Source organism: Aptenodytes patagonicus, chromosome 21 (assembly GCF_965638725.1).
Source record: "Aptenodytes patagonicus chromosome 21, bAptPat1.pri.cur, whole genome shotgun sequence".
In the NCBI taxonomy this organism is placed as follows: Eukaryota; Metazoa; Chordata; class Aves; order Sphenisciformes; family Spheniscidae; genus Aptenodytes; species Aptenodytes patagonicus.
Window position 1 is genome coordinate 6958963 of NC_134969.1, and position 21994 is coordinate 6980956.

A 21994-nucleotide genomic window follows, 5' to 3' on the forward strand; every position below is an offset into this window, starting at 1 on the left:
GAAAATGATGTTCCCCCGACCTTATAATGGTTGTTACCATTATAAGGAGGATCTTTTCTGATGCCTGGGTTTTGGGTGGGGGAGAAAAGAATGATTCTATCTATATGATTTTAATCCCACCCAACCAAAGTAGCTCAAACCAGAATGGATGCAAGATCTAAATTTGGTGTATATCTTAATTCTTGGCTCCAGGTAATTCAGAGTACTCTTCAGTAATTCAGCACTGGTCTAATACTACTGCTTATCTTTTCAAAAATAAAAAAAAAAATCAGCTAATAAGTAGCACGTCTGTGGGATACAATTAAAGTTCATACTTCAAGATCATCCTTCCTGTGTGTTGCAGAGGGGGCCAAAGAGATGTAAGAAATACCTAGCAGGATTCATCAGTTCTGCTCTTGCTATTGGGTGGTCTTGGTTTTTGTGTGTTAGAAAAAGGCTTTAATTAGTCAGTGGTTGTGGTTTTCTGCTGTTACCGGTTAAGTTTGCTTTTATTTTAAAGTATTTCATTAGCAGATGATCAAACTAGCTAACCAAAAAGAGTAAAATAGTGCTTTTGGAAAGGAAACGTGCTTGTTTGTTCAGGACCACTCACCTCTCACCCAGATGTAGGCATTATGAGCCCAGCTCAGGTTTAGATATGTGTGGGTAGTGACTGGTGAATGCAGAGAGCTGAAGTAGTGGCAACCTGTAATGGTTATGACCTGAAGTGATTTAGGGAGGGAGTCAGGGAATGGCAAGAAAGCAACAGACTGAGAAATACAATGGGTTCAGTATGTTGCCATCACCCTCCTGTAGCAGATAGGACCCATGGGACTAACTGAGCGCCGGGTTTTATTGCCTTGAAGCCCACGAGAAGCCTCCATTCCCCTCAACTGGGTTGTCCTGGAGCTGCGGCCGTTTCAGAGGGACGCTTGGACTCCTTCCTAGACATGATTAAAGATGCTCAGTGTTATCATGAATGAAAATCACCCTGCCCCTCGCAGAGCAGCTCCACGAAGGTTTTTTTGGGGAGAGATGCGGGGGTGCTCAGCGCCGGCTGCTCTCCGACTGCCCCCACCGAAACGAGCCGCATCTCCACGTCCCTGTGCTCACGCGGGGAGGCTGTCTGCGTCCCTGAGCCCAGCACAACGGATGTGGAGTCACATTTTCTAAACGACAGACACAAAATAAAGCAACTTTTCCAACATGCTCTGGGTAAGCCAGCATCAGGGAACGTATTAGTCATCCTGAACGTATGCTATGTTTTATTTTAAAGTTCCTGTAGCACTGACTTAAGGCAGCCGTCCTTCTGGATGTGAGACAGAATGTAGTAGCTGTTTAATGCCAAGCACAGGCACTAACATAACACACCAGGTCACAGAAATAAATTTTATATCTAAATTACATGGCATAGGCACTGCTAAGAGGTCAGGCAGGACAGGCTGTTCTAATAGACCTGGTGGTCTGTGCCTAGTTCCCGCAAGGTTTCTGATGTTGAATTGTTCAGCCGCAGCAGCTTGTGTCTGCGAGGATATTTTCTTGCAGTGAAGGAACAAGCCTGCAGATGAATCTGCAGGGTGCCTAGTGCTTTGTGCAAGACACTAAATGGATCAGACCCCTTTCCTGGCCATCTCTTGAAAATATTTTACAAAAAGTGCATCCATTCTCAAAATGTTACTTCACCGTCTTTTTTTTTCCCCCCCCATAAAAATTTCATTCTTGTCTCATTTTTCCCCTTATTTATTGGTTTCACATGGTCTGCTGCTGGCTAGACCCATCCTTCCAGTGGGATGCAGTTGGTTTCAAATCTTTTGGAGCCATCCCATGCTTTGTTGCCCCAACCAAGGAGCGAGATTATAAAGAAATTCCAGTGTTCCCACAAAAGGTGAACTTGCTGCAGCTCTTTTAGCTCCTTCTTCCTGTCAGTTTTTATTTCTTTAGAGCTCTTGCCTTTCTCACTGCCATTTTCAACACTTGCTTTTCCCTCTGTACAGTCTTCTGGCTTCCCCAATCCCATAACTGCCTTTCCCCTTTGCTATACTGCTTATAGCACTGCCAGGACCAGCTCTGCTACTTTCCCTGCTGCTGTCCAGCCTGCTGGCTAGAATCATATTTCTTGGCTTTCAGAGAAGACCAGAAAAGCCAGATTTCACACTTTCATCATACCCACTGCCCATTTTTAAGGAACAAACCAATGAACTTGCCAGAGGCTCTCAGAGCGTGTGGGGCAGCTTGGCTTCCCTTGCAAAGTCTCTCTCATTTGAAGATGTCTCCTCTTTAGCTATGGAAGTGGATGGTTGCTTTGCTTGTGTTTACCCACTGGGAAGTGTTTTGGAAAGAGCAGCTTGCAGATTCCTTGAGCCTTGAGGTACATTCATACCTGGGTTTAGGATCAAGGCTCAGTAATGCCATGCATGGGGTGTGCTCGGGCTCAGTTTCTTCCCTCATCACTCTTTCCACGAAGGATGTCAGTCGGCCCCTGTGCTGTCATCTCAGGATGTGGAGTAGTGGCCACTGGGGCTGTCAAGAGGACCTGGGTGGTAGAGTAACTCAACTCCCGTTGAGTTACCTAGCCATTTCAGCATCTACCTCCCTTGGCCTCCTGTGAAGAAGAGGATCTGTAGTCCCTTTGTATTGTGTCTCTGGTTTCTTGGGGACCACAGGAGGGACGTGCGTGGTTCTGCCTTGACTTTTCCACAGTTGACTGTAGATGGGATCCACAGAGTTTTCTGTTGGGCTTCTGTTTAAAGAACAAACTCCTCTTAGAGAGCAAGTCTAAGATCACTCCATATGTCATTTCAGCAGTGGCTTTTACTTGCAGTCCTCAAATTTCATAAGACTGAATATACCTCCATTGCAACCAGCGTTCACCCCCTGCCCCACAAGGACACCCCATGGACTTGACTGCAAAGGAGGTGGGAGTCGTTTAACATCCCATGCACAGGCTGGATGCTGCACAGTCTCGTTAGGTTGTGTTTGGGAGAACCGTACCATTAAGCAGCCAGGTCAATGTTTGTACTCCTGAAGCAGCTGATAAAAATATCCATTGGACTTGTCCTGCGGGATATTGTGGTGGTTTTGAGCAGTGAAAATGATCTTTGAAGGTCAAGCTGGCCAGCACTGCTTCAGAAGAAGTGCCGTGATTCCTTGGTGGCTCTGTGTCACCTTCATCAATCCACTCTGGTACTTTGGAGGCACCGGGCCCATTCTGAAATCTTACATCATGAAACTGTAGATTGGTATCGACCTGATTTGAGAGTGAGGTCTGTGATGGTATCATGGTCTTGTCAGGGAAATGTTGCCTGTTTACTGTGCATTAGCATTACCATGATGAAATCTGATAGTGGTGGGGTAGTTACAGTCAATATATGTTCTTCTATTTCATAGCCAAACTCCCTGTGCTTTTATGGGGCCCATCAGTTGGCTTATTGCACTAGTTGATTGCAACTAGTAGGGAAAGCAATACCAAGATACAGAAGGCTAAAGACCACTAACCTTAACTGACATCCCCAAACCAGTGTCGTGTAAAATGAAAACTACATCAAAAGGAAGGCTTTCTTTGGAAAACTGTTCTGTTTTTTTCCGTCTTTAGGGAAAAAAACCTTATGGCTGCAAACTTATAGTTGCAGACCCGAGTATCCTTGCATTCACACCTTAAAAAATACCTCCCCTTCACACCATCCCATGTGTACAAATCCACACATGAGCAAGAAGAACCCATGGTGATGTAATGTAGTGTATCTTTTAACTTTAAGAGAGATGCTCATAGTGCACCCAGGCTGCTCTAGTCATCAGTTTGGTCTGACTCAGATATGAATCCAAATCCATCACTCTTTGTCCTCACCAATAAGTAACAGAGTGCTGAAGGTTCACCAGCCGTGGGATCTTCTGAACTGGGATCCTGAACTCCCACCTTAAATCACTGCTCCCTTGAGCCTGGGCGAAGCCCCTTCTGCCTAGGTCAGTACAAATAACTAGGGGATTGTATGAGGTTTGACCACTGCATTCCCTAGAGAGCCCCAGGGCTGGAGGGGTAGAGGCTGCTGTGTTGCACTGCCCTTTGTCTCCATGCTGCAGGGCTGCTTATGGGATTTTAGGCACGCAGGAAGACGATGGAGCCGTACATCTGCCTCACTTAGCCTGTCTAGTGAGAGACTTTCCCCTGGGTTGAAGGAAAATGGAGAAGCCTTGTGACTGTTTTATCAGACTCGAACATGACTGCTAATTAGTGGATGCATAAGGAAAAAAAACCTTTGGGGAACCCATTAGCTGTATGCAAACCTCCCTTCCCCCAGCTCTCTTCCCAGTTCTTGCTGTTGTGGACTCACTGGGATCTGTGGTTGTCCTCTCCAAGGTGATCTCACTCCATTTCTATGACCGGCCACAGAAACTGCAGCTCCCACCACCCGCTGACACACACCTAATGGAAAATCCCTGGCACAGCAATGCGAGAGTTTTATTACCCTAGAGAAAGCCTCTCTTAAACAAGCAAAGTTTCTCAGCGTGTAACTCCAAACCCCTGCATCGGACCCGGTTCGTTCAGGGGATTTCCTATGCTGCTTAGATGAGACCTAAGAATTCACCATGTTTATTTTGAAAGGAGTCATTTTTCCGAAAGACGCTAACTTGAGCACGCACGTTAGCAGCAAAGGAGGAATCTGAGCAAGCTCATGTCTGTAGCTCATCCAGCTGCCATGTGCACCAGTGTGAGCTAACGGCTGATGCTCCTTCATTTACCTGCAAACCTGCTTGAATCCTGGAGGTGAACTCACTTCACAGCCCCAGGGCAGTGCCTCCAATGGGTATACATCTCTGCGAAGCAGGGCTGGTGTTAAATAGTAATATTTTACTCTGTACTCTGTTCCTAGATATAAGCAAAGAATTCCTGTAATTTGCATTTTTAAGTGAAAGAGGTTTTCCTGAGACTGTCCATTTTGCATGGAAGGGAGAAAATGGTGTTAAAACTTTTCCGTTAGGGCTAGTGGTGCCAGACTGACTACTGGGCGTTAATTTGAGCATCTTGTGGGGTTTGGTTACTGGATTTTCCCTGTCTTGAGAAGTGTCGAACAGGCGTTGCTGTGCTCCATTTGGGCAGCCTTGTGGCTGCACAACCCTTCTGAAAATCTGGTCCTGCATGTGTCAAGCTGCTGTCTGAAACATGATTTTAAAGTCTCAAGCATCAGCTTGTGCACAGGTGTTTATCCTGCTTCTGTAAAGGACCTTTAAGAAAAAAAAGTGTTTCTTATGTGTGGAATTTTTTGTTTGTTTTTCAGATAGGACTTTACAACAAATGGAGAGGAGAGCTTTCATGCCACTGGCTTTGAGACTACCAGGGACAGCCCTGTTGCCTAGGCAGATCTGAAAATGATTAACCAGCTCGTGTTGGGGATGCTGGGAAAAGGGAAGAGCATACCCTGATTTTGTTAATGCCCATAGGAAAAAAGACATGTTGTGTCAGATGCTGGCAGCTCTCCAGGAATCCCCACCAAAGTAGCCAGTCTCCATTTCCCTCTAAGAGGTTGGCTTTCTGGTGGTCCATACCCACAGGATTTGGGTGTAGCCCAAAGGGTCATGATGCTCATGCTTGCCAGAATCCGTCCTCGCGGGCACTGGGGCTGTGCCCAGGCACTGTGCTCCACACGGGGGGAAGGACAAGCCTCATTTCTTATGCCTGTTAAAAGAACATAAGGTCTCCTTTGAGCACCATACGCTTACACTCTCTCTTTTTTTTTTCATAGCACTAGCAAAGCACATTTTCTGCTTAAAAAGCTAACAATCCAAAGGAGACAAGACACAGGGTGGCAATTTGAGGAAGGACGGATTTGTGAATTTTACCGATGCTGACAAGATGAAAGGAGAAATTGTTTGAAGAGACAGGTTTGCAGGCAGTGAGAAAGGCTGCTTGAAAGATACATTCAGGAATAGCAGCAGAGAAAAATAGCAAATAGAGAAAAAATATTTTCAAAATGAAAGGAATATGTGCTTTTTGCTTTGAAAATTACTGCATTCTTAGATTAAAATATACTTAAAATCTAATATGAAGAAAAGGTTCAATTCAACTTGAAGCAAATGCTTTTTTTTCCCCATAATATTTCTTCATGAAAATTTGGATTTATTTTTCTTTTTAATTTTGGGTTTAATTAAAAAAAAATATTTTCCCCGGGTAACTCAGGGAGTAGCCAAACTGAAAAATCAGTTCTTTTCAGTGGTCTGTTTGGGAAATCTTTTCTTGGAGCAGGAGCAGCAAGGTAGACGCCAGGAAACAGCACATGGGAGAGGAGGAAAGTGAGAAGTTTGCAGGTAGTCAGTGCAGACAGCAGCAAAGCAAAGGTGTAACTTGCTTGACTCCGACTTTGGACACCTCAGCCTATCTGCTTGCTTCGAGCCGCTGCTGAGATGCATTAGATAAGAGGCAGTGTGTCTGGGAGAGCTGACAGATTTCCTTTCGGAGGGAAAGTGTGGGACGGCTCTGTAACAGCGCCCGTTCCCGAACCTGCCACTCAGCAGATGGTGCTCTGTGCCAAGAGCTCTTGTATAAGCAACCTTGTATAATATAGAAGTAACCTCAGATTATTAACTTTAAAACAGGTTATTAATTTCTGTTGGGAGCAGCTTCTGGTTGTATAACCACTACTGAAGCTTCATGCAAGATCTCAAATGTTGTATCTTTGGGACAGAGCTCAGGGCTTGAAGCACTTCGTATTTTCCTTGTTTTTATGAGACTACATGCAACCTGTTAGTTGATACCTTCCCTGAACATTTCTCAAGGGTCTGTGCAATGCGAATCAGCATCATTCACATTCTGTCTACTCTTTGCTACCTCCTTTGGTTTCCCCTTATGGATGCAGGTACAAAAAAACCCATTAAATCCTGCGTATGTTTCAGTCAACTAAGCGTGGACCCACTCTCAGTTATCATGCTAGCCCTGATAAAGCTGGGTGGAAAAATATTTGCCATGCGTGGACCACTGTGCTCTTCGTGCTTTGGGTGCAGTGATGACCGGCCATCCCTGCACCTCCTCCACCTTGGCTCTGAAATGCAGGATGTCCCCATGTGCCTACAGCTTGGAGCGCTAGAGACGGCTTTCCTTTAATATCAGCTGTGTTTGTGCTGAGCAGTTCCTGAACATACCGTTCCCTGGCCTCCTGAACATATCCTGGAGACAGCGAATGGTGGTGGTTAGAGCAGATAAGTGTGACTTGGGGATGGTGGACTCATGACTCACCGTGACTCTTGGATAAGTCATTCTTCTCTCTACACTTCAATTTCCTTGTTTGTGAGAGGGGACACACAAACTCACCTACTGTTAAGCTTCATTATATCATGCCTTTAAAATGTCTTAATATTCCTCAGTGGGAATTGTTAATGTTTCCTGTCCTGAATATCTCCTCACTTCACTTGACAAATTGGGTTCATTCTGCAGCTTATTCTTGTTTTCCCAGGAAATCTGACAAACACAGAAGGATTTGGTCTAGGTTATTGTCTGGTTTCATTTATCATTTTTCCTAAATTATTTTTGCCTGTACAGCGAGCCTGCTTTCTTGACACGTCCTGCTGGCAGGCGCTCATAATGCAGCTTGATGCTAATTTCCCACAGCCAATTATTAAAAAATGTTATTTCCAGCTTCCTCTCTCACTTTGCGTGGCATGCTCAACTTTCTGCAGGGATTTCTTTCCTCCTAAGTAAAGAACCCTATAAGCACCCAGCCAGCCAGCCCATGGGCTTCCCCAGCGTGACATGATTATGGTGGGGCAGAGGCCGAGTGTGGTCCTTGGGTGGAAGATGGCGCTTTTCCTGAGCCCAGCGTTCCCAGTAGGGTTTTCTCAGCCTCTTATTCCACTCACCGTGACTTTTATCTTCTCTGTGTTACACAAAGACAAGAATTCCCATTTGCTTTCAGCTCAAATCATGAAAAATACAGACTTAATAAACAGTATCAAGCAAGAAAATGTCTTTGATGCCTTGCACAGGTGCCTGGGGTACCTGGCTACGGCAAACCTGCCTTGCTGGCATTGTGCTGTATCTTATTTGATGAATGAAGAGTGCTCCAGCTGCCAGGCTTGTCAGTCTCCTGTTGTAGCACTAAATGAATTAAAAATCTACGAGTAATTGCATTTGTTCTAGCAATTACTTTGCTTATAACACCTTGTAGACCCTAGGATCAGTCCAGGTAGATAAAGAGAAGCAGCCCCTGTTCTGCAGGCTCTGAGACCAACAAGCAAGTGGGTTCCTGGGATGGGACAGAGCATGATTTTCCTTCCTTCTTCAGTGGAAAGATGAGTTCAGGTCACTGCAAGCAAAGAGGCAAAAAGGGAGCATTGCCTCGCTTGGGGTCTCTCTTCCATGCTCTGCCAGAGACTTGTGACCCTGGAGATCACCTTGCCTCTCCCTGTCTCAGTCATCCCTTTGCAAAAATGGGGGTAAAGTCAAGGATGGCAGTAGTGGCTGTTTTCTTTGTTAGACCTTATGTCTCTCCTTGGGGCTGGTTAGAGCATTCCACAAGTCTGCAGCGTTGCCTCTTTCTTGGACCTATGTGCAACTTCGTCTCATTTCTGGGACCGGGGTTCACTCATGAAACCCTGCGTGCGCTGCTCTGGAGTCATTCTCTATGGGGAGGGCACAAAGTGTATGGGGTCTGAGAGGGGGAGAAGATAAGCACAGGGAAGATGACTCTGTCATCCCAGGTGGGGAAGAGTCTGAGGATGTAACCTGTGAGCTCGCTAGCATACATTTTATACAGAAGAGTTACAAAGCAAAATGGACAAACAGCATTCGGTGCAAAAAGTGCCGGCGGGTGTTATAGGTCCAGGGCTGCTGGCAGAGCAGAGCCGTGCATGAGAGATGGGAGAAATCGTGATATCCAAGAGCAGATGAAGTGACACACAAGAGCATTTCACAGTGCCTTGATCACACAGGTAAAGGGAAGTCAGTGGAAAGGAAGAACATGATTTGATCAGACAGACAATTTTGGCAGCTGAACAGGGATGGAGGGAGGTAGAAATTGGTTAGAAGGTAAGAGATTGCAATTATCCAAGCAGGAGAGGGTCAGGCTGGAAGACCTGAGCTCTCACAACAAAGAGGGAGGGTGTGGGATGGAGAGAAAAATGGTACAAGTTGGTGCCCGCAAAGAAGTGAAGAGAAAGAGAGGATGAGGGTCAGAGATGATCTCAGGATAGGGAAAATGACATACTCATAGGAATGTGTGCATGCAGGTACCAAGTTAATAGCACTTGTGTGTGTGTGCATTTCCAAGGTTGTATATGCCTTCAGTTTCATAAGAGTAAGCATGTTTTTGCAGTTTAATAAAAGGCAAGCTGGACACTTTCCTTTGTCAGGGGTTTGAAAATTATGATGTAAAAGAATCCGTGTGAAGTCCTGAAGTAAGCCCATGATCACCTGGGCTGTCCTTCTGCATCTCGGATTCGCAGGCATGACACAACGTCTTATTCTGAGCCACTGTTTGATATGGGCCAAATGTCTGGAATAATAAGCTCTCCATGTTAGCAGACTATTTATGAGCTTGTGGCAAACATCAAGATTATAGGGTTTTCACTTTATTGATTCAGTGACACAATCTCTATAATTAATTCAGTGGAAAATTTGAGAAGGCAAACGTTTTTACCAGGTTTACTTAGGATTAGCCAGTTCTTAACATCTGCATATCTAGGCAGCCTGTCCTATACAGAAATGTAATTTATAGAAGCCCTTTAATAGATTCCAAGTACTGTGCAATCAATTAGAAACCTGATGTTCAAACAGGCAGACCCAGACCTAACTGCCTATTACTCAATCCATATTCCACTAGGTAAATGGCAGGAAGATGACTCTGAGAACATAATTCTGAACTGGCTTTTTGGGACTTCCTTTTCTGTCTCTTTCTAATGATGAAAACATTACTTTTGAGGAGACAGGTCTCTTCTCAAGGCAGATGTTAATCTGATTCCTGTTTGTTGGTTTGTTGTTTGTTTTTTTTTAATCTTCCCAAATGTAGTAGTTGATTTTCAATTCTCTTTAGTATCAACTACCAGAGAATCCCAGTGATGACAGATGGGATGTGAAATTCTTGGGAACATTCTGCATGATGGAAATGAGAGAGGTCCAAGAGTAAAGTGTGCCTAAACTGTATTTTCAAAAAATGACATGCATCTTAAAAGAGCACGAGTCCTATGAAATCCACCTACTGACTAGGCATTTCACCTAGAGAGGGACCATGCTCCTGAGACTGGGAATTAAGCACTCCCCACTCCCAGTTTTGATTCCGAATTTTACTTTTGGAAGAGTTCTACTTTTTTGCATAATTTGGAAGTGAGCACACAAGTCATACTGATAGTAAGAATGCTTGTAAGAACTGAGTGAAGCCTGTTACATCCTTAAGTAGTGGGACTGAGAGCCAGCCTCTACATTTAAGAAAGATTTTCCAATTCTTCCCGGTTTGTCGCTGGAAGGAGAGCAGCTTAGCTTGTGTACTTTGTCCTGATATAGCCCATGATGTAACTGGGTCTTTGATGTTTATGAGTATCATCATTCATCTGCACAACTGAGGGAGGTGCAGTGCCGTGGAAGGAAGGTGAGATCATTCCTCCTCATCGGCTGCTGCTGGGCTTGCTTGAGGGGTGAGAGGTTTGAGAGGCTGTGGGACGTGGCAGGAGCAGATGGAAAGAAGACCAGTGGGACCAGAGGGAATGGGCAGAGTCTGCTGCTGCTCAGCCAGCCAGCGAGTTGCTGGAGGCAAGGATGTGGTGGGCAGGGCTGCATATAGACTTTTTTTTTTTTTTTTAATATTCCATCTTCCCAAGTTGCTTTTCACTATTTAGAAGTTATGCTTCCAGTTTTTTTGTGATAAAGCCTGTTTACTTGCTTTTTAGTTTTAGTCTTTTTTTGAGGAGGAGCTCACTAGGGACGTGGTGCAGGCAGATGCATCTCAAACCTGTAGCCAATCTGAGTCCCGTGATCTCTGGATCATGAAGTGCTATAAGGCAGCTGTCAGCCCAGCTCAGTTTCTCCAGGATGGAGGAGTGGAGAAAAGCTGTGATTACTTACTGCAAGTGTTTAAAGTAATTTCCCTGTCCTGAAGGACCTGCTGCTGCTCAGGTGGTTACACAGAATCAATTGAGTGAAAAGGGAGGGTGGGATGTGGTGTCCCTCTTTAGAACCATGTGAGAAATTCATGCATATGTGTTGAAAAATATGAATCCAGACTGACTGTAACTGCGTGCTTTTTTGTGTGTAGAACCTCAGACAAAAGGCAATGTGACCTAATAAGATATTTTTGCTGCTCTGTTTTGCTGCTTGTGCTGATGTAGAGATAAGACTGAAGAATTACAAGATTTTTATAAATTGGAAGCAGGGGTGCTCCATGGGGAGATTACAGGCAGGGTCTTGGCTAACTCTCCTGATGATGTTCACCTGGCATCTGTGCATGGTGGTTCAGTTTCTTGGAAGCTCATGTGTTTCTGAATACGTGGGTGCTCTTGTCTCTAAGCTTTATTCAGGACTTGGTTTGTCAAACATGGGGGAATAATCAGATGTGCATAGCCAAGTTTTTATAAACCTTTGTGTTTGTTGGGTGCTTTGGCTTCTTGTAGGCCCTGGACATGATTGAACTGGTTTGTGTAACTCTTGGTTGGGTTAGCAGCATAGTAGCGGCGCTTTCAAAGAGCAAATATTTCTTGCAGATGTTTTAGATCAGCAGTTAAACCAGTGGTTTTCAATGTTTGTGAATTTCTTGCCATTCTTATTTAAACAAACTATTTGATGGCAGAATTATGTGGTTTTCAAGGTTGCAAGAGGCTGAGCACTTACGCCACTCTTCTGAGATTCAACTGTATGTATTTCAGTCCCCTGAAAGACCAAAGAGTGTGGTGTTATCTGCAAAGCATTGGTCTGAAGTGTGCCAGAGCAGCCTGTGCCTGCAAGCTGGTTTTGATAAAATAAGAACCTTTCCCAAACGTGAACTGAGCAAATACCTTCATTACTAAAAATACAGCCCTCTGCTTGGCAGGAGAGCTGCTGTGGGGTGAGAGACCTGGAGGCTGTAAGGTAATTGGAGTTGGTCACTGGGGAGGGATGCTGTACTGCATGAGGTCCCTGCGTCAGGTGTCATGGGGGTATAGTGCTGCTAGAGAAATGCAGTACATAAAAGAGAGCCTTGGGGAGTTTAGGCTAAAGATTGATAAGTTTTTCACAAGAATTCAAAAAGGCCGAGTGATCTTTGGCGTGTGCTTACTCAGGCAGTGTACAGTGTAGGGGGGAAATCATTTTTTGCATGGCTCTGTTATTGCCTTGGTTTGTGGATATTTTCCTTCTTTACCAAAATGGTATAATATTGAGAACTGCAGTGAGATCTCCTGTGTATGTGGGAATGTAGGGTCACAATACAAATAAAGGATAATTAGTCTGTTTACTCAGGTTGTGAATGGCTTTGAGTTTTAGAGCTGAAACATGTTAGTTTTGCCGCAAAGTATCATTAATAACAATAATTTATTATGAATTCAGCTCTTCATGTGTTGAATCTTGAGTTAAGTTTGTTGAACTGAAAGCTGAGCTCATCACTCAAAGAGGGCTTAATCTTCTGAGGTGCTGAGTAATGGGCAGAGTTCGTTGCAGTCATTAAGAACTGTGGTCATTTGTGCCTGTGCAAACTGGACTTTTATGTGGATGTCAGTGTATGAGTTTAATAAGCTCACTCACAGCATCCAAGAAAGAAAACTGTGGTCCTACTGCATGGTTGCACCATTAACGCTGCTGGTAAATTAAGAAAGTGCAAAGGGTACTTGCAGGTGCCAGCAGCCTACGAAAATAGAAGAGCTCTGGGAGGTGCCAGTCCTGTACTGTGAATATTTGCAATCTGCAGCTCAACTTTACCAGCAGAGAAAGTCATGGTAATTTCTGACCCTGCACTGCTGGGCCCCGGTGCATCGCGGTTGTGCAGCACAGCAACTCTTCAGGGCACCTCGGCGCAAAGCACGCTTGGGTCTCTCTGCTGAAGCTTAGGGAGTTTTTCATTTCTTGCAGTGAAGAGCCAAGAGTTAAAATAGCTTCTAACTCTGCCTCCCCTCCTTCAGAAGGGGACTTCACAGTCCTTTTCCTGCACAGCCCAGAAATGCTGGAGAGCAGAGGACGTGTCAGCAGTAACGGCAGCCAGTTATTTTTGCACAGACAGTCTCTGCGGCCTTCCTGACGTCTCTTAAGAAGTGTGAGCTGTGTCACCAGAACCACTGAAGCCTCCAGCAGCCGAGGTCACATCTGGAGCAGTGGGTTCGTGAACTGTGCCTGGGATCAGATGGCTTCAAGTTCCTCTGCAGATGGCCCTGTCAAGGGAACTCCCAGCTGGATGGTAATCCCACAAGCGCTGGTGGTTGTTGGCAGCCTCCTACCACTCAATGTTTATCTAAGAGAGGTGAAGACGAGTGGTTTTGAGGAGGAGTCGCCTTGGATTCTTGTAGGGTTTAGTGTCGCCTCATCTTCAGACAGCAGCACGTCTTCCAGCAGAGTCTTAGCTGGAAGCAAGCCCACATGTCCCGTATGAAGATGTGTACATGAGAGACCCCCAGAAGCCTGTATGTCCTTCCCTGGCTTGAGAAAAGTGCCACAATTGTAAGATAAGCAGGGCTGGCTGGTTTTGTAACTTTCTGGAGATAAAAATGGATATATTTTGGTCTCAGCAAAACTGAGCATGATATACTGGTACATTTGACAGACTCCCTTGCACACATGCAAAATATATAGAGAAAGAGTTCTGGGCAGGGATTTATGTGATGTTTCGATCTTTTTTTTTTTTAAAGGGAAATATCCTGAAGTGTTAGTGCAGAAAAGGATTTCCTGAAATACATGAAGATTGGTCTTTACTCACCTGGGTATAACACCCTCTGAGTAGGTTGGGTCTTCTCTGCAATAAACCATGTGCTGTTGAGCTCATCAAGATCCACCTGCAGGTGGCAGCTCATCTTGAAGGAGGCACTGGAGATCTCTTCCCCATTCCTTGGGGGTTATTCTGACTCCCTGCACCCCAGCCTTTCTGCCGAGTGGGCAACAGCTTCTCCAGCAGCAGGAGAGGGCTTTGAGCTGCTTGCCCTTGTTGTCACATAACTGATCTCTCTGTGGAAAGGCAGCGTGGGTGATGCAGCCTGATTTTTTTCTTCTCTGATAAACATGTGCAAAACCAGCAGCTGTAAATAGGATGATGCCACCAGAGTATTCAGGCCTATGAAGTATTCCTGTCTGCATGACTAATTTGGCCGGGGTAGGCAGCTTGGAGGTAACTGAGGTGAAATGAGGGGAATGCTGCCCTAAGTAAGCATCAGCTGAAGTTTAACCTGGAAAAAACATGCTGTGCTGCAAGTTCTCCATCCTCAGCACCTTTGCGTGGCTGCACTCAACAACAGCACCTTCCCGCTGTTATCTGGGGGAGCTCCCTGGTACGTTCAGGTTGTGTTTGCATCTTACCAACTCTTCATACACAACTCTTGAATACAACCTTTCCTGTCCTTATATAGAAGAGATGCTTTTCTGACTCCTCTGCTATATCCTATTCTGCATGCTAACAGTGGCAATCTGGGACTGCCTCAGTCTGTTTTGGAAAATGGAAGGAAAAAGTAATTTCCCTAGTGCTTTGTCCATATAGAGCCCTCTTTTCATCATCTCACACTGCCTGCTCACTCCCTATCACATCAGACACAAGCTGGTGTCACTAACAAGACTCTCCACAGCTCAGCATCACACTGCCTGTTGTCTCTTTTTGGTTACAAAAATGTCATCTCCTGCCTCTGAATGGTGACAACGCTCTCCACTCCCCATGTATTACATTTTCAAATGTTTCTTCCCTGCTGGAAAGAGCTCTCTTTAAACATCTGCCAACCTTCTTTTTCCTCCTTCAACTCACCCCTACTCTGAGGTGCCTACAGAAATGATGACAACATTTATGCTGCTGTGCCAGGACATCCCAGCACATTACACTGTCCAATGCTGTCCTGTTGTTTTCCGATACTATCCACCAGTGTCCATCTGCTGTGTCTTCATATATCCTTGGGGCAGGAACTCTGTAGGGTACAAAGCAGTTCTTTATTCTGTGTGCAGTGCTTGCATAGTGGACTTGTAGGCACCATTTTAAGACAAATAATAGGGTTCTTGTCTTGGAAAAATTTCCTCTTTTATGTGTGCAAGGTACTGGACCTGCAGCACTGGGGAGCAAAGTCACTGTGTGCAGAAGGGGGGCTGGCAGGGCTGAAGAAGACTCGTTTTGACCCATGAAGGGAAGCTAATGAGAGCAGCCAGTCTGCAGTGCAGAGACATGATCCATAGGAGATCAGCTGCAATTACCAGCTTCTTTCTCTTATGAGCTACCAGAAAACTGCTGTGCGGTGACAGCTTTCAGCCACTACTGCTTTGGGCTGAATGTTGAACTGGAGACTCAAAGTGAAAGCCCTTCAATGTCAACAGCAGACCTTGGGGCTCTCAGGAGACTTTTTTTTAATATATTTTTCATCCTGTTTAAACACACTCCCCCTCCTCCAAACCTTATGATCTTCCACCATTTGCACACACAAACATTGGCACGTTTTCTCTCTGTGTTATCTCTGCGAGATTTCCATGGGAAACTTTCCAAGGAGGGATTATTTCACAGTCTCTTTCAACCCACGGGGGAGGTGGCCAGGCCCGCGGCATTTTCCATCAGTGACTTGGGAGCCGGTCTCCTCCTCCCACCAGCGCCGCATTCTTTGGAGAGAAATCCATGCTGCCGGTGTGTCTCCGTGCTGGCGATCGAGGGACTGCATCCCTGCCTTACTCATTTCCCGGCTGATTTGCTGCTTGTGTCTCTGATCTCACCCACGAGCGTGGCATAACGTCTGGGAACAGACGGACCAGCGCGGTCCCGCGGCCCTTGCAGGAATGCAGGGGGGTGCGTTGCAACCTTGAAAAGTGGGGGCTCCCTGCCGGAGCGGTGAGACCTGCATCAGCCGTTTGTGCTGAATGATGGTCCCGTGAGAACCGCTGTGCTACTGGGGCTTATGAAAACATTTGCGTGTCATAGATCTTTTATCTGAAGTCGTAAAACTGCATCTGTAGAAATGGTTTCTAAAACTAGCAGGATGTAAGTGAGACTATCCATGGCTGAAGAATATTTAGAGACTTCTAAAAGAAATTACTTAGGGCATGCACAGATACTGCTTAAGCTACAGAAGAGTATGCTCTTGGCATAATCATATTTTTTATTATTATTATAATCATTACACACTGAAACTTCTGCACAGCAATTATCTAATGCACCAGCTAAAAGTAGATGCCTGAGAGAGAGGTGGTTTGTTTTTTTTTTTCTTTTTTTTTAAGTTCAGTTGCAGAAAAATGACTGGGGAAAATAGCATTATGGGTTTTCCAGATTTTTTCCTCAATAATTCTGGTATCTAATGTGCTTCAGTTCCAAGTTAAAAGACAAGGGTTTTGAACTGTAGGTCCTGCAAGCACAACTTTGGCTCTGCTCACCTCCTCACACATCATCATGGGTAATGAAGGCTCTACCCCTAGTTACCCTTATGCTGCCCTGTTTCCTTCAGTTGCTTTGCATGTGTGATTGGAGCTGCCTAAATCATTGCGTTGATTATGTGCAAGAGAGAACAGGATCCAGCTCCCTCTCTCTGAGCTGTCTTGGTTTTTGCAGCAATAACAGAAGAGGGAAATCGCAACCTTTTTTCAGTTGCTGAAGTCAGAAATTCTGACTCTGAAGATGCCCTGGGGAGGAGCAGTGAGATGGGAAGGGGCACTTTCAGAGGCACTCCTCACCTGTGGTGAGTGGCCCTGGAAAGCCACGGGGCGGTTGAAACTTTGCTGAAAACTGCATAGCTGATGGAAGATGGTCCTTAGGGATGTGTGATTTTGTACAGATGTGGGAATAGTAGTCACCAAACTCCTTTCAGAGTGCCTGGGCTGGAGGAGGGAGCTGCCTAGCTGGCAAGAATTCAATCGCTTGGTCAATGATTCGTTTACGATGCATGGCCCCAGTTCATGCCATCTGAAGCAAGCCTCCACTTGACCCTGCCTATAGCCCGTGTCCAGGCCCTTGCACTGGCTTGAGGGCAGGTTGGATTGGGGCTTATATTTTGGCTGTAGAAACACTAAAAGAGCATCCTGGTGTTCATAGATTCAGTGGGACTGATGACTTACTGTCTCTTGCCAAATGTTTCACAACACAGGTCCTCCCTGCGGGTTAATGATTCCTCGTCATTATTAGAGATGAGTAGGGCTTAAAATCATCTCATCCCGCTAGTCCAGATGCGTGCCTGAGGGTCAGGATACTTCAGCTCATCTGGAATCTCTTACCTGTCTAGAATCAGTCTGAAATTTGGTAGGACAGAACTTTATTATGCAGTTCCTGCTGTTTCTGCTGTCCAGTTGGACTGATGGTATCTCAGACCTCCTTGGGATTAGTCCTCATTTCCTTGCTTGGCCTTGACAGGAGGCAGAAAGCACAGGAAATGAGAAATAATTGAATCAGTTCTTACAAATTGGTTTGTCTCAGATCCAGTTTGAAGGAAGGATGAAGGCCTGGGACAAGTCTGAGGCTCGCGTTTCCTTGAAGCATTTCTCTATCTACCAGAATAATCTACAGAATTTCATTAATAATTACAACCCCTAGGTCCTGTAGAGCAGAATGAGGGTTGACGTGATGGTCTACTTGTAGGTGATAATCTAAACCCAATCCATTAGATCCGCTGGGATGTTGAGATGTCATAATAACCTAAGTGGCTTTGGGTATTTTGTCAGTGGTATTTATATCTGGAGGTCAGAAATTCATCAACCATCAATACCCAGTGGTGACAAAGGCAAGAACAGACCAGAAAGAGATACTTACTGAGTATTTTTGTTACTAGTGGCTCTCAGATTGTCTTTACTATGCTTTTGTATACAGTTTTGTTACCTTTGGGGAAAAAAAGGACCAGGCAGCTGGACTGCTTTTGTTTACTACGTTTCAATATAGCCAGAGGCTTTTTGGCTTTCATGCTATAGAAATAAATCTAGTCTATTGTTATTATTTATTGATATTACTTATTAAGAGCTTTCACTGGGAAGTTGGACCTCATTTAGGGAAGTGTCAGACTCGGTAGAACCGGTCTATTCCCATCCGCCTCCCAGCAGCCGGCGGTTGGCAGAGCCAAGGTGCATAACTCAGAAGAGTCAGCTGGCAGGAAACCCCCAGGATCCTGCTAGCAAGGAGAGGTGCTCTAACATCTTGAGGTCAGCCGCAGATTAGCCCAGGGAAACTCATGTTGCAAGAAACCTTGAAGGACTCGGCTGATGAGTCCCATCCATAGTGCCTTCTTGCCCGAGTCTTTCTGAAGGGCTTGAGACTCCAAAGGGGATCATTTCTCCTGCAAAAACACCCTGCTGCTTCCAACCAGCTCCCTGGTTTCTGCTGAAGCTTCGCATGAGATTGGCAGTAGGGTTGTCTGGGCTGTCTTGTGAAGATGTTTGGAAATCAAGCGTTTGTCCTGAAGAAGTTATTCCATACTGTGCATATACCAGGTTCACGTCCAAGATTCTTTGAAATCAAGGCACTTCCTGTTATTTCAAAGCGTAACCAGGCTGCCGCTTGGATGGGGTTTGCATTATTGTTAATGGCAGGCAGGCTTAGACGTTCATTTTTTATTGTGCCAAGTTTATGGATAGGTATTCATGTCGCTGGTGAAGAAGCGAATGAAATTCAATACTCCCTGCAGGGCTCTTGCTGGAGCTGCTGGAAGCCTTCTACACTTGGAGGAGAAGTATTTGGGTTTCTATTGCTAAGTAACAAAAGGACGGGGATAAAACCAGTTCCTGAACAGCACCCCCCTCCCAAGCCCCCATACACCTACATTAAGAGCTGAGTGCTGTAGCCTTTTCATACAAACTAGAGAGGGAGACTGTGTTCCCCAAGGAGAACTTCTCCAGTGTGTAATGGTGGAGGCGGAGGAACTTGAGAGGAAGTTTTCTTTTCTTTCACCATTCCTGTTGTTCTTACGGATTCCTCCTGTGATGCTCCCAAAGTCTGTCGCTGACTGAGCAGTGGGAATGAAGATGTAGGAGGTCACTGTAAAAGCATCCTTGCCAAAGTCTTTCAGAAATAAGATTACATGTAAGGAAGATGGGCTGAAGCCCCATGAGACAACAAGAGGAAAACAGATGTGACGAAGCAGTCATCCATCAGTGAACAGGTTTAGCCTGAGCCATTTTTGTGGCTCATTTGTACAGAAGAATCAGTCCTTATTCTGTGTGTGCACATAATAATAACATGACTAGCATTAGTAAAGTTGGCTGATACTAAAGGGAAGCTGGAAGTAACCAGTGATCCCTGTATTGCATTGCAGCCTTCTCTCAGAGAAAGGACTAGCATCTCCACTGCTTGAAGGGAGCTTTAGAAATTTGCTCAAGTGAGTCAGCTGCACAAGAAAATACCTTTTCTTCATCTAGTGAAATACTTTACAACTTTTACTCAAATAAGAATGGCTGAAAATTCCTTTCTCTCACTTGGAGTAATCAGGGTATTTAAATAGGTGGCCTGGCCAAACAGTAAGGAAACACAAGGATCCTGTAAGACAAGACATCCATTGCCATCAGCACCAAGGACGCTAGCAATAAACAGTGGCACTTGGCCAGTGGAAGTGTCTTCAAGTTGCTAATGCTATTAAGATACCAGGTTCTGTATCTCTGACTGCAGTTCATCCACTCTAATGAATGTCAAAAGGCTCTTCATTGCCCGTTTGAGTGATTAGAAATGTTCATAATAAAATGCATTTATTGATGTTAAAAAATAATAAAAATTTGGAAATGTCATATCACGTCTCTTCCAAAGCTTGTCAACATTAAAAACAAAATCTAAAAGATCATCATCTAAGTTGTAGTCAGACCTGTAAGACTTATGGTTAAATGGACAAACTTATATGTAGTATTTCCTAATTTCTAATTAATGGAATTTGCAACTTTAAGTGCAAATATATTTTATTTTATTCTATGGTTTATTTATACAGAGGTTTTTTATTTGTAATATATACTGAAATTAAAAATAGTGCATAAGGCATGGAGTCAAGACATTTTAGTGCTGAGGCAAGATTGGTGTGCAGACTTGGTAAGAGCAGTTAACATCTCTGGGACGTGTCTAAGCTGTGAAATGAAACCCAGTACAGAAGTGCCTGAAGTCTGGAGTGATTAAATCAGTCCAGTTTGGGGTAGGGCTGATGGACTTACTCGCACAAAGCTCCAGTAGCAAGGCAAACAGCCCTGGCCAGTCCCTCGCACCAGTGTGGAAATGCTGGTTCAGGCTGTGTTCACCTTATTGATCCAGATAGAATGATCTCTGGCATCATTTTGGTGAAAGGTTTGAACTTACGGCTGAAAAGCTATCAATGCATAAGTTTGGTCTGTTCAATTCTTTTAACTCCTGAGTGTTCCTTGTTATTACTGAGATCTTCTTTGCCGTTTACTTGGTCTGTTCATGTTGCAGCTCATAGCTCTCCAGTAATGTAGGCAAGCAGGTTATTTCTAGTACGTGAAATAAGCTTAGGAACTACGAATTAACAGTGGATGTTGTTGATCTCGGTCTCAGTTTCTTTGCTGCTTCTTGCCCTGCTTAGTGAAGCGTAAAGTGGTTTTCAAATGCACCACTCAGATCCAGCAGCGCGGTACCCCCCTTCGTACTCCCACTGCAGAGGGGAAAATAATCACACGAGGAACAGGACACAGGGGAGCCGGGCTCGGAGTGCCTCGCTCCAAAGCAGTAGCAGAACAATGCAGTTAAATTTCCCTTGTGTGGTGTTCGTCTTAATTACTGTTTTTCGTTATGTGCAGAAATTTGGCTTTTTTAACACAACAGTGTTTTAGTCTAAAAATGTGCAGCATGGCTTTTGCTTTTTTTTTTTTTTTTTTAACAAAGAAACAACCAACCTCATTAGGTATCTGGTTTATAAGTCTCACCACAAAAGCAATTAGCATTCAGGCTGAGCATAAAATATGTTTTCTATGTTAAATACCTTACAAAATTGGCTGCTACGCTACAGATTTATTGTAAAAGCCAGTAGATGGCTCTTTTTCCTGCCTGCCTACCAGTAATTCCAGTGACCATGGATGGGATGGCTCCATTTGTGGGTCAGTGATCTCTAAAAGCAGAGGAATTACTTGCAGAAGATTAAGCAATAATTGGATGAAACAATGTAAATATAATTTTGGACAGAATACTAGAAAAAATTTCCAACACAGCCTTCTGTTAAGTGTCAGTTGAGTTTGTTTCTCAAGTGAAGTGATGAAATTCCACGTTTTAATAATTTAAAACTAAACGATGTAGCAATAGAGAGCATACAGGGGCAGCGGTGATTTTTTTCCGTACCTGTCCCTGTCCCCAAGACCCACTGGTGTGTTCATTTGAGGTGTAAGTTGTAAATGGGATATTTATTCATTTCTAATAGGCTGGAGAACAAGAAGGCTTGTATCACATGTGGTGACAGAAGAGAAAATGCATTTCTGTAACGTAGTCACTGGAGTCAATGGTTACTCACCTTGGCCCATGGCAGGAATATTAAGCTTTTTTCACCTTGACTCGTGTTAGGTAACCAGGGCCAGTCTGATAACAGCACTCCCCTGTGCTGCATCTTAATGACATGGCATCCGGCAAAAACTAAATCTGGGTCAAAAATGGAGCAAGCAGAGCACCATGAACCCCTCAGAATGGACAGGCACCACGCAGAGAGCTCAAGGAGGCGACAACTGTGTCTGGGAGACAGGCGGCTTTAGGAAGAAATCCTCAAAAATTGAATCTTCTGGACCAGCCCATGCGTCAGGCCCAGGGGTGTTGAGTATCCTCTCTATATCCCAGTCGGACCAGGAGGGGACTGAAAGCCAGAGAAAATTCATCCACAAATGGAATAAACTTTGAGTCACTGGAAAGTGTCACTCCAGAAAGCAGATTTTTTTGCCAGAATATGGCTATCGAGAGACTCCACTGTCTGTTACATCACAGATCTACTTAATTCTGCAGTGTGTGCATTTCAGCAG

At 44.7% G+C, this 21994-nt stretch overlaps 1 protein-coding gene across 3 annotated transcripts in view; it reads left to right on the forward strand.

The window, feature by feature from the left end:
• HIVEP3 (HIVEP zinc finger 3) overlaps positions 1-21994 on the forward strand; it is a 277971-nt gene that overhangs the window by 219140 nt on the left and 36837 nt on the right. The gene's annotated exons all lie outside the window — the stretch shown is intronic.